The sequence below is a fragment of the Syngnathus typhle genome, linkage group LG14, assembly GCF_033458585.1.
Source record: "Syngnathus typhle isolate RoL2023-S1 ecotype Sweden linkage group LG14, RoL_Styp_1.0, whole genome shotgun sequence".
In the NCBI taxonomy this organism is placed as follows: Eukaryota; Metazoa; Chordata; class Actinopteri; order Syngnathiformes; family Syngnathidae; genus Syngnathus; species Syngnathus typhle.
The window spans coordinates 7,527,600-7,538,897 of NC_083751.1; positions in this window are offsets into that span (position 1 = coordinate 7,527,600).

The following is an 11,298-nucleotide window of genomic DNA, read 5'->3' on the forward strand; positions in this document are numbered from 1 at the left end:
GCCTTATCGTTCGCAAGTGGCAGGAAACTAAAGAGCTTCACCTTGGCAACGGCAACTGTTTATTTGAATTTAATTGGTCAAATACTCTGCCCTGCGACCTTCATGGCCCAAAGATGCAGAATTTTAATTATTTTGCATCCCACTCGCTGGCGCCATGATTAACCACTGGTCTAGATTGCCCTTAGGAGAAATATTAAGGTATGTTAAGAAGACAGTGTCATAAATGTACAGTAGCCCTACACTGTCAAGTAAATTATTATTGAATGGAAGAATAACATAAATAACATGAATAGGAAACAATGTGCCAAATGAACTCATGGATCTAAAGCTCTGTTTCTCGTTAGCTAGCACTTGACTAACTTTAGTGTACATTTGCATGGCAATCATCCTGTCAAAGCAATATGGAGAACGGAAGACAATGATAATGGTAAAAGATTAAGGTCAAGGGTCAGGTGAGGGCTCAGTCCACTTAGCTGTCAACACATTTACCAATCACAATCAGTTTTTATAATAATTTGCACTTCACTGCCTGGGATTACAAAAAGAAAAACAAAAACAGACACAATAATACTATGATCACTGCTGTTCCCAATATTGAAACTAGAAGATGTGTTTTTTTTAATATATTGTTGGAAACTGTACACAACAAGGATTTTAATGTCATGCCCTTCTTTATTCAACCCTATTGTGTAAAATATATCATGACAAGATTTAAAGCTTATTCTCAGTCTGGCAGTAAAGTGTACTCATTTCCTTGGCAAAACGGTAGAATAGCTCCCAGCGGTATTCTTCAGCAAAATGTCCTGCCTGCTGTTACACAACAAAGGGCAAAAGAAAATGAAATGCTGACTCATTTTTTTAAGAGGAGAAACTAAAGTGGTTTTCATCCATATTTTTGATTTCTTTTACCATTCCTGCTGACTGCTGGCCACTGCTGTTGCTGTTCTCCAATACAAGTCATTTTGCCATGCACAAATTAGTCAGCAGATTTGGATTAAATACTATAGTGCAAATAAAATACCATTTCACCATCTGGGGGAAAAAAAACAACTGTATTTCAAGCTCAATAAAATCAATCAGCCAATCAATCAATCAGTCAGTCATTAATTAAAAATAAGTTTTTACAGATCTCAGTGTTATTCATTAGTATCTAGAAAAGTTATATCGACAAAATGTTTACCTCATTTCAAAAATGTCATAGTTTCAAAAGTCACAAAGTATAACGATGATGTGTTTTTATGTGTCAAATTCAATTGTAGAATTTGAAAAAAGCTTGTACAAGATGTTCTTAAATAAAACATTTCTTCTGTTGTACTAAATGAAATGGCTCCCTCTGTTTGATAAAATATATGGTAAAGATTTAGTAAAAGACTTGAATGAAATATTAATCATCTGTCAAGAATGACAAATGCTCACACTTTGATTGCTTCTTTGTGGACTAAAAGCTTGATAGATTGCTTAGGTTATTAAATAATAAAGACCACATAAGAACATGACTTACACAAATAATTTCATTAAATAAACACAATATAATGCGATACAAGAGGTGCATTCATAATTCAGCCTCTAAAAACAAAATAACACAAAGTTTTGATTGCAACAAGTGTTGAGCTCGAGCAGTGATTCTCAACCAGTTTAACTTACAAATAACTATTATAATTATAGTATATATATTTTAAATACAGTTATGTTAAAATCAAACAGCGACAGACATACTAGATGAAAAGATGAAGAGCTGTCAGTTCCAACTGCAGAAATGTGTTGCGTAATCTTGTGGAACAGAAGTAATGCATTCGGAAACTGGACTCTGTTTGATGGCACAATATAAGTTAAATTGTGTTTTATTTCTCCTCAGTGGAGAATAAAAACAGCAGAATAGAGCAACGGTCTCCACCAAGTGGGATAAGACATTCTAAAAGGTGTTTCAATTTCAGTTAAGGCTCAGCAAAACTTCAAAAAATGAATGCATGAGTTTGTGTACTTTTATCCTACAATTTTATATTTATTCATTGAGCCAGTCCATTGATAAAATAGATCAAGTGTCTCATTATAATATAAAAGGAATAAAACACCCCATGGCTGTGCCTCTCAGAGGTGCATGTTGGAGGAAACTAATGAGTCAAAGTGATTTAATGGAATGCAACTTAGAATGTTGGAAGCTTATTATTAGGTGATTGTGTGCACTTCATTGAGTGCGCCACTGACTTATCAAAATGTCACGGAGGAAATGAAGCATAAAGATACTTGGGCTGCGTTTACTGGCCTATGCTATAGGGCTGTAATTTTTTTTTTTTTGATGGAATATGTGATTTAGACAGCATTTGATCATGTGATCGACAGAAGATAGAGAAGTCATGCTAATCGCTAAATTAGTTTGTGCAAGAGTCGCAAAAGATGAGAATAAATAATACAATATGATGCGATGCGATATGATATTATATAATGCAATATGATACAATACATCTTTATTTATACAGTTTTTGCCCAAGTGCTTAGGTCAAGGGTATCAAACTCAAGGCTCAGGGGCCAGATACGGCCCGCCAAATTATGTTATGTGGACCGCAAAGACAAATTGTGCATTGACTTCATGTGTCAATACTAAAATTACAAATTGCTTTCACTTTTAAAAAATAGATAATCGCTAGAATTTTTTTATTAGCTTTCCTCTTATTTAAACAGCTTTGACTTTTAAAACTAGTAATTCATCAGTTTTTTGTGTAGCCTAGATGAAACTATGAGTACAATGTGACTCGCGACAAAAATAAGTTTGACACCCCTGGCTTAGGTGTACAGTACACTTTTCATTGAAGTCTGGCTGGGATAGTATTAAGTTGGAGAGGAATCAGCTATGAGCAGAAACTCAGCAGGTAAATTGTTGACTTATTCAGCCCAGTCAAGAAGAAAAAGGCCAAAAGGTACCTTATCTTGGCAGGTTCATACTGCTTCAAAACAGGTGGCACTCTCCCACTGTGGCACTTTGCTGCACAATCAGTGACTGGAAGCCATTAGCTGAACGTGTCTCGTCAAAGGATGAGAATGCATTTTCGGTCTGTGAGGATGAATATGGCCCAGCGCCATCTCAGCTTACACAGTATCCTTGGTGGAAGTGTGCCATCTTAAATCCATCTGAATGTGCTATAACTGTTTGTGAGGAGTTTGGAAATTTTGTGAGTAGAATAAAGATGATAGCCTAATGTCTGACTCAAGGGAAAGAGTCCGTGCTCTGATTGCATCTTGCCTGAATGAGGTCGTTAAACGTTTTACACCACATTTTTCAACTTGTCCGTTGATATTACTTTTTCTTTTTTTTTCTAATTCACTTTGTTATCAGTGGCTGCTGTTCAAGTTATAATTGTTCTTGTATGCAGTGTTTTTTTCTCTCCTGACATCAGACTGAAGCGACGATGAAATTTGTAAAGCAAAATTTAATATTCCCTCATGAACCTGTGTACAATGGCAAAGAATACTGTGAAGGAACAGTCTGCCGCAATTGAATTGTACAAGCCTAATCTGATATTTGTGAGGGTGCAAACAGGAAGTGACAGGCCGCGGAAAATTGCTGTATAACTCAGTGTTGGCAAGTCAACACTGATGTTCATACATGAGCTCTTAGCTCCGTTTAGAATGTGTAATCTTCTATTAGGTCTTTACCTCTTCCTTTATTACTAGGGTTATAAATAATGATTGTGGTGGTTATAGTTGCATTCTTATTGTTGCAAAAAAAATTGCGGGGTTGAGGAGCTTTGCAATATTTATATGTAAACTGAAAACCGACAACTCGTCCACCAAATTACTGCAGAAAATATTGCAAAAGTTCTTTTCGTCCAATGTTCTTGCCGCTAGAACAGCCAGATAACATTTACACAATTTGGCCAAAAGGGAAAACAGTGAGATCTGCATGGGTGGATTTTGCAGTAGTTACAAATAATCACAGACGTCTTCATGTGTGATGGAATTATATTTTCTTCTCTCCACTTTGACAGTTTGGGGATTTTTTTTAAATCCTCCTGAAGCCTCACATTTCCCACCCCCATTTAATGGTGGTTCTCTCTTCCTTCCTGCTTACCAAAACCGCATATTGGGAATGTGAGAAGATAATTTAAATCAATTAAGGAAACGGGCTAATTTCATTCAGCCCACTCATCTGGCTCTGCCTCCTCCTCAAGCCAAAAACGTGAATAGAGACATATTGTGACCATGTAGACAGCTAGAACAGGCTCAGATACACACACACACACACACACACACACACACACACACACACACACACACACACACACACGTACAAATAAATAAATCAACATCAGTTTGGTTTGCCAAAAGATAAAAAAGAGCAACTTTTGATAAACAGCAAGCAAATGTTTTAAGGTCAGTAGTAAGGTGTGTCTCATCCTATTTTTTTTGTTGTGCTTATGACTTTCACAGAGTTTTCCTCTAGATGACGCAAAAAAATGTCAAACGTCTGCATCTCAGTCACGGGAGAAAATTTGATCTCTCCTTATTGATGGCTCAATAAAGTCATCAAACGAGTTCACAACCTTGTTTGTGTGTGTTTATAGATCCCACCCTTTCTCTGGGAGTCCAAAGAAAAGAACGACCCAATTGACAAGTTGGTGTCTAATGGCTCGGCAGAGCCAAGAGTCATGGAGTGTAATAAGCCAGGATCTGGTTCACCTTCAGTCCTGGGTGACCTGTCACTTTGGCTAATTTATCTGAGCAGCAGTTTCTATTTATCTGCTCTGCAAAACAGGTTCCAGTAACTCTGTAGGTTTTTTCTTCTTCCCAGGAGCACTCTAAATGCATCATTGTTTGTGCACAAGGATCTTTATTTGAACTGAGCTCGCAAAAAGATATCACAACGAGTGTGCACTTACCTACTTAATGCATTAAAATCAGCATAATTGTTGTAATACCTCCCCCACGGCCTTCGTAATTTGGCTGCTAATGGACAATGTCTGCACGTTGTTGGATTTGAGCAGGGGTCACCAAACTACGGCCCGCGGGCCGGATACGGCCCGCGGGACCGTTTAATCTGGCCCGCCAACCCTGAACAAATTGTATTATTAAATTTTTTTTTTTGGTCATTTTGCCTGCAATGACTGCGTTTCCCCAGTAGATGGGGAAGCGCTCGCCTGCGCATTTACTACCGGAAGCCGTGTCAGAAAGCTCGGTGCACACTCACAAGTGCGTGTACGGACATGGCGCACTCGCGCTCTATTTGTATCAGTCCCGAATTTAGAGCGTGGGCTGTGACGACAGCATTCTTGTAATTTGCGCGCTGAGCTTTCAGATGCAGTTTTGCGCTAAAGCCACCCACAAACCTTCCCCTGGAATCCTTCCGTTAAAATGTCGCCCAAGTAAAGCAGTGCCGAGCGTTTAAAAGAGTTGCCAATTTGGCTCGACGTACGCGACGTGACGTTCAGCCACATGAACGTCAACATCTACCCGTCACAGATCGAGGTAAACGGACCAACACCTCGGATCTCGCCTAAGAATTGCCACAACAAATTTTACTCCAGACTATGACGCACTATCAAACTTTAACAAAAAAGACAGCAGTGTCTACAAGCCTACTGGAACCTACAAAAGGATTATAAGGAAGGAACACAAGAACTTTAAGAGACTGCTCATATGTGTCAGAGAGGTTCTGCTCTGACAACTGAGCTGAACTTTTATCTGTTAAGATTGTGCATGGCACAACAGAAAGTTAATGTTCCATGTTTTTTTTTCTATGAAGAACCCAGAGAGAGTTATTTAGTTATTTATTTCCTGTTTTTTCTGTGAAGAACTCAGAGAGGGTTTAGTTATTATTTATTTCATTAATAGTGTTATTATTTGTTTCCTGACTTTTTTTCTGTAAAGAACCTGGAAAGGGTTATTAAATAACCGTTATTTGGTTATGTGTGGCTTTCTGGAAAACAATAATTTTTTTAAGCTCCCCTACGATCGGCGCACTTTTTCTGTTACAAACTGCCACCGGCCCGCCATCAGAGAAGGGAAAGGTTATGTGGCCCTCACAGGAAAAAGTTTGGGGACCCCTGGATTTGAGCGTCACATAGCAACACTATTTACCTTGACGACGCTCGTATTGACCTTCAAGAAGCTAATCACAATGCAGTATGCCAAAGAACAAGAGGGACATGTGACAGTTTTTCAAATTGAGTTTTAATGGACAAGTGGCTGCAGTAAATCAATAAAGGCCCGAACCAAAAACTATGCACTCAAGTTGCAATGAAACTGCTTTGGCACATCAAAGTTGACCGCAGTGCTGATCCGAGAGCGCTAGCTTTTCCATTAAACAGCGTTATTGAGTCACAGGATTCCGTAAATCATAAACCAATTATACTAAGAAGTGAGCAGGCCATTGGCTTCTACCATTAGCAAATGATCGCTGGAATATTCTCATCACATCTCAGTGTGTCATTGTAGCCACACCGCAAAATCAATACCAAGCGCATGGAAGTACTGTATTTAACGGGGCAAATAAATAAATAAATAACCTACTATAAAATTAAACCTCATACACTGCATTTCTTTTTGTTGCATTTTTTGCTGTTGTTGAGAAAAGGAAAGGTTTCATATTCTTCCGATGACTCTCCCACAAGTACTCAAAGTGTCTTTTCCTGCCTCGTTACACAGCCATAGTAGGTCTTCCTGGCATCAGCGCCTTACAGTGACTGAATAAAAGGTCTCATGCTTTTGACCTGAGACTGAACTGAATTCCAATGAGGCAATACTACACCAAACAGACGCTAATTGCTTGAGTTTGCTCATGCCTTTCGAGACAGAATGGAAAAGAAGAATGCATGATTTGATTTCTTTTATGGATTGGACTTCTATGGATTGGATCCTCCTCTCAAATGGCTTGTGATTGGGCTCAGGGACCCTAAATTATTGGGGATCTATTGTAGGCATTATATTTGATTTCAGTATTACTTATTCAGAAATCATATGGCATAATCATTACGCATTAATGTGCAAAAGATATCAATATAGTCTTTTGGGAACTTAAGATCAGGGGATGCTTTTAGAATAATTGTCAATTTTTTTGTCTATGTGAAGCCCTTTGAGACTGCTTGTGATTTAGGGCTATACAAATAAACTTGACTTGACTTTTGCTTTAGTTTTATCTATGGAAATGTGATATTCTAGAATGTCAGAATTTGGACAGATGAAAAGGTCAAAGTATTAAAATGAAATAACAGGCATTTCTATTTCAGTATGACCTAGAAATCATATGGCATAATCATTATGCTTTAATGTGCAAAAAATATCAATATAGTCTTTTGCTTTAGTTTTATCTATGGAAACGTGATATTCTAGAATGTCAGAATTTGGACGGAAGAAAAGGTCAAAGTATTAAAATATATATTTTTTAAAAACCTTTTCAAATAAAAATCCAAAATCTATCAATTGTTTTATTTCTAATCCATTGTGATGTTTAAAGGAGAAATCCTAGAAACTCACTGTCACTGTCCAAATACTTTAAAAGTGTATTGTTGCGCTCTACTTTGGTGTTGAAATTACCCAGGGTGTAGATTCTTAGCTCGTATGTTTAGCGAGCACTAACTGCACATTAGCAGTCAAGCCCTGATGGACCATAATAAATGGTGACTGTAAGCAGTGTAAATGTTGTGGTGATTAGTGCCCTTTCCCATACGTTACCTGCCTGCTGGACAGATGGACCAGCTGCACCACTGAGGAGCTCATGCTTCTGTTTAAACAAATTAGCTCAAAGCAGAACCTTGAACTTAACTTAACCGCCGTTCCCGAACTTCACGACAGATGGTTAGAATAAGCCAAGGAAGGGCCTCAGGAAAACACAGTTTTTGTTTCCCAGTATTATTCCACTCTATTCGGATAAGAGTGCATGAACTGATACGGACCATAATTCGTATTTTTTTTTTTAATGATATCATTTGAAAAACAATGCTGGTTTCAGGCCATTTTATATCAAACATACATCACAACATATAAGAAACATTGAGAAATGCTATGTCATTTTATAATGTTGTCTTTCCAACTGGTGTATGTTAATCTTGTTCTATTTATTATGTAATGAGAACATATAGTAATCCGACTGAACAGCTGTTGAGTATATTGTGCACACCAAGGAATCTCATCAAAGAGATGCTTGGATATTCTGAATCATGACATTCTTATTGCCTGAATCTGATACCATGTAGGAGGAACTTCAGAATAATCATCTTCCAACCTAAGATGATTGCCTTTGGTGGGTTCTTATTCAGTGCACATCAAATGTTACTCGACCAGCAGCAACGGCAGTTTGGGCTGCTGCGCTCCCGTCTGTATTTTAGCACAGTGCTGTGCATCGCGGCAAGGAGGAGCATGAAATTATTGAGAGCCGAACAGACATACAGTGTCATCGAGGGCCCATGGGCTTTTTCAGGCTGAAAATTGGCTCCATGAAGACAAATATCGTACTCCTTCATTTTCAGATCGATTGTAGAAGCAATCGCTTTGCCTTGGAGCCAAACACAAACGTTTAGGAGCTGCTTATTCGTATTTTCGGACTGTAAATTGCAGTTTTTTTTTCATTGTTTGGCCGGGTGTGCGACTTATACTCAGGAGCGACTTATGTGTGAAATTATTAATACATTATATCATTTCAGACTAAACGATAGGAGGGCGCTCTAGGCCTGTGGAATAATTGGAACTGCAGCTAGATGAGTCTGACGTAAGCCATGTAGAAGAGGAAGCGCCTCATCTTCTACTTAGTTAGAGGAGTTGTTTAAATGTGACACTGAAGATGAAGAATTCATTGGATTTAGTGATTTGGAGTGTAGTTGTAGGTTTGCATGTCTTCACTTAGAAATGGGTGATTTAAAGTTGGCTAACGTGATCACAGATCACCACTGTGAAGTAGGCATATGGAGGCCGGCTCCCAACCCGATCATTCGTGTTCATATGTTGTTCTGTCGGCCTGTGTCTTAATCAAATTTACCAAAATCAAATTATACCACTTGCGCCACAAATTTGACAGTCTCCAAGCTTGTCTAATGTCCAAAATAGTCAGGTGCACCAGTGGCATGTAAATGAAAACACCCTTGGTCCGCCAGGAGTTAAAAAAAAATTTAAGGTCGTTTTTTCTGTGGGAAAATAACTTGAAGCACAAAGTGGGATAGCTTGACCTACAATACTAAAGTTCTCTAGATTAGTTTTTTGTGACCAGCATACTTCAGAAAGTCAGAAATGCAGTTTGGATGAGATTTTGTGTGTGTAGCTTGGTTATGAGCCGAGCCAAAAAGGATGAACATTGTGGTTTTGATCCAGATGCAGAATTTTGCTTTTTATCCTGAGGATTTGTGAGAAGTCTGTGTTCTACTGGGTTCCATTCGAATGTTATCACTGCAACCTTATTGGGTTTTGTCTTATGAGAACATGTTAAATTGAAGCTAATCACAAAGCTTGAAATGAACACAAGAACGCGATAAATGGGCATCTACACTGTTGTGGAATATGTATTGAAATTTTAGCGAGTCAATCAGACCTTACATTGTCCAGCAGAATATGCAGCGCTCCGACTAATAATGAGTAAATTATCGCTGTCAGATTGTGTCATGAATGCAAATCCAGCAATAATGAAGTGTGACTTTCATATTTGTAAAGTGGCTCTGCTACATCATCCGTCCCATGCGGGAAAAGCGCTTTATGTATTCAGATTGTTGGGAGTCAACAGGTTAATGTGTAGATTGCATTCCATCAAGCATATCTCACTCGAATGGTCATGCTAATAGCAGTATGATCGCACACTTTAAACAGCAAGTCTTTCATGATATGATGAATTGCATTTTTTATCTAAATACTAATAGGCCACGGATCAAAATAAACAGGGGTATTTAGTTGTTATATATCACGTGTGATGATTTAAGGCTCTGTGTATTCATTAAGTTGCAAATCAACCTATCGCAAATCAATCTTGCCTCTACTGATCTGGTCTCAGAGCTTGAATTTACATAATCAATTATGGCGGGTCCATTTCTTATCTTGAATTGTGACATCATTGGCTCGCCAACACCGGGGACTATAAAAACAACTCGAGACTTTGCCAAACAATTTCTAAAACATAAGAAAAAAAAAAGTCCTTTTAGCAATCTAACAACGTTTTAGCAAATAACCTTTTATGTGGATACGGATTCGAAAATATTTCACCTTGGTGTACGCTCTTTGCTGAGTGCAGCTCCTCTTGTTGGTTGCTTTTGATTGGTTTCAAAAGATTACCTTGGAGTATGTTGAACTTGGTGAAGCCTCTAAGAAAATATATTCATTTTATTGCTTTGTTGCCACTATACTACTGAGTACAAATTTATGACTGCAAACATCTTTTCTGTTTTGCTGAAAATTGTATTACCTAACGTGCTCCAGAAGTACAAGTATCCTGTTTCATGCTGTCAGAAAAAGGCTGCATCACATTTATTATCAAAGTGCCATAGCATTCTTGTTCAAACAGTGAGATTTGGCTAAAAAATAGAAAGAAACACATCACTGGGTATGCACTGTGTAAATCCATAGTTTGACATTGTGTGTAGCAAGTTTGTTTTATGTTATTGATCATGTTTTGCTTTTGCTGACAAAGATGTTGCAGTAAACTTGCAATATTTACTGTCGACACTCATAAATCTACATGTTCTACTTCTAAAACAGATGAATGTGAAATCAAGGTCTGCATTTCACCAACATCAAAAAGCTTGAGTTTCCCTCAACGACTCAAGGAGATTACTCCAAGAGAGTAGAAGTGTTTGGAGAGATTAGATGTTGTTTCCTCGTGGTCTACGTTTCAGAGATATAAATTAATTATGATGTGAGTCACAGATAAGTTGTTTCTGAGACTGAGTTACTGCATCAGCTGCAAAAGATCCATGATATGAATCACTCCAATCTCAGCTATAAAACATTGCCACTGATATACCTAGACACGTTAGTGGTTGGAGCGAACGTAATTGGGCTCTTATCCTCGTCCCTCAGGATTTATTGTTGGAAAATATTTTTTGCCACATCAGTAGCCTAACATTTTTTGGGTCCTAGATTGTCACGAATTCAGCATAACAAAGCATCACTTCGCTGAGCCTCGGAAAGATATTGCTTCACTGAATCAGGGTCTCAACCCACAAGGATTTTCTTTAAGCCCTTTGTTCTTCATGGAAAATCTATGATAATTTAAAAAAAAAAAAGTTACATCAGTTTCATCATAGAATAGAATACATTGGCGGATATTCTATCAAGGGACTGAAATGTTGGTCAGAGGCGGGTTATGTCTGATCCCTTATTTAATAATAT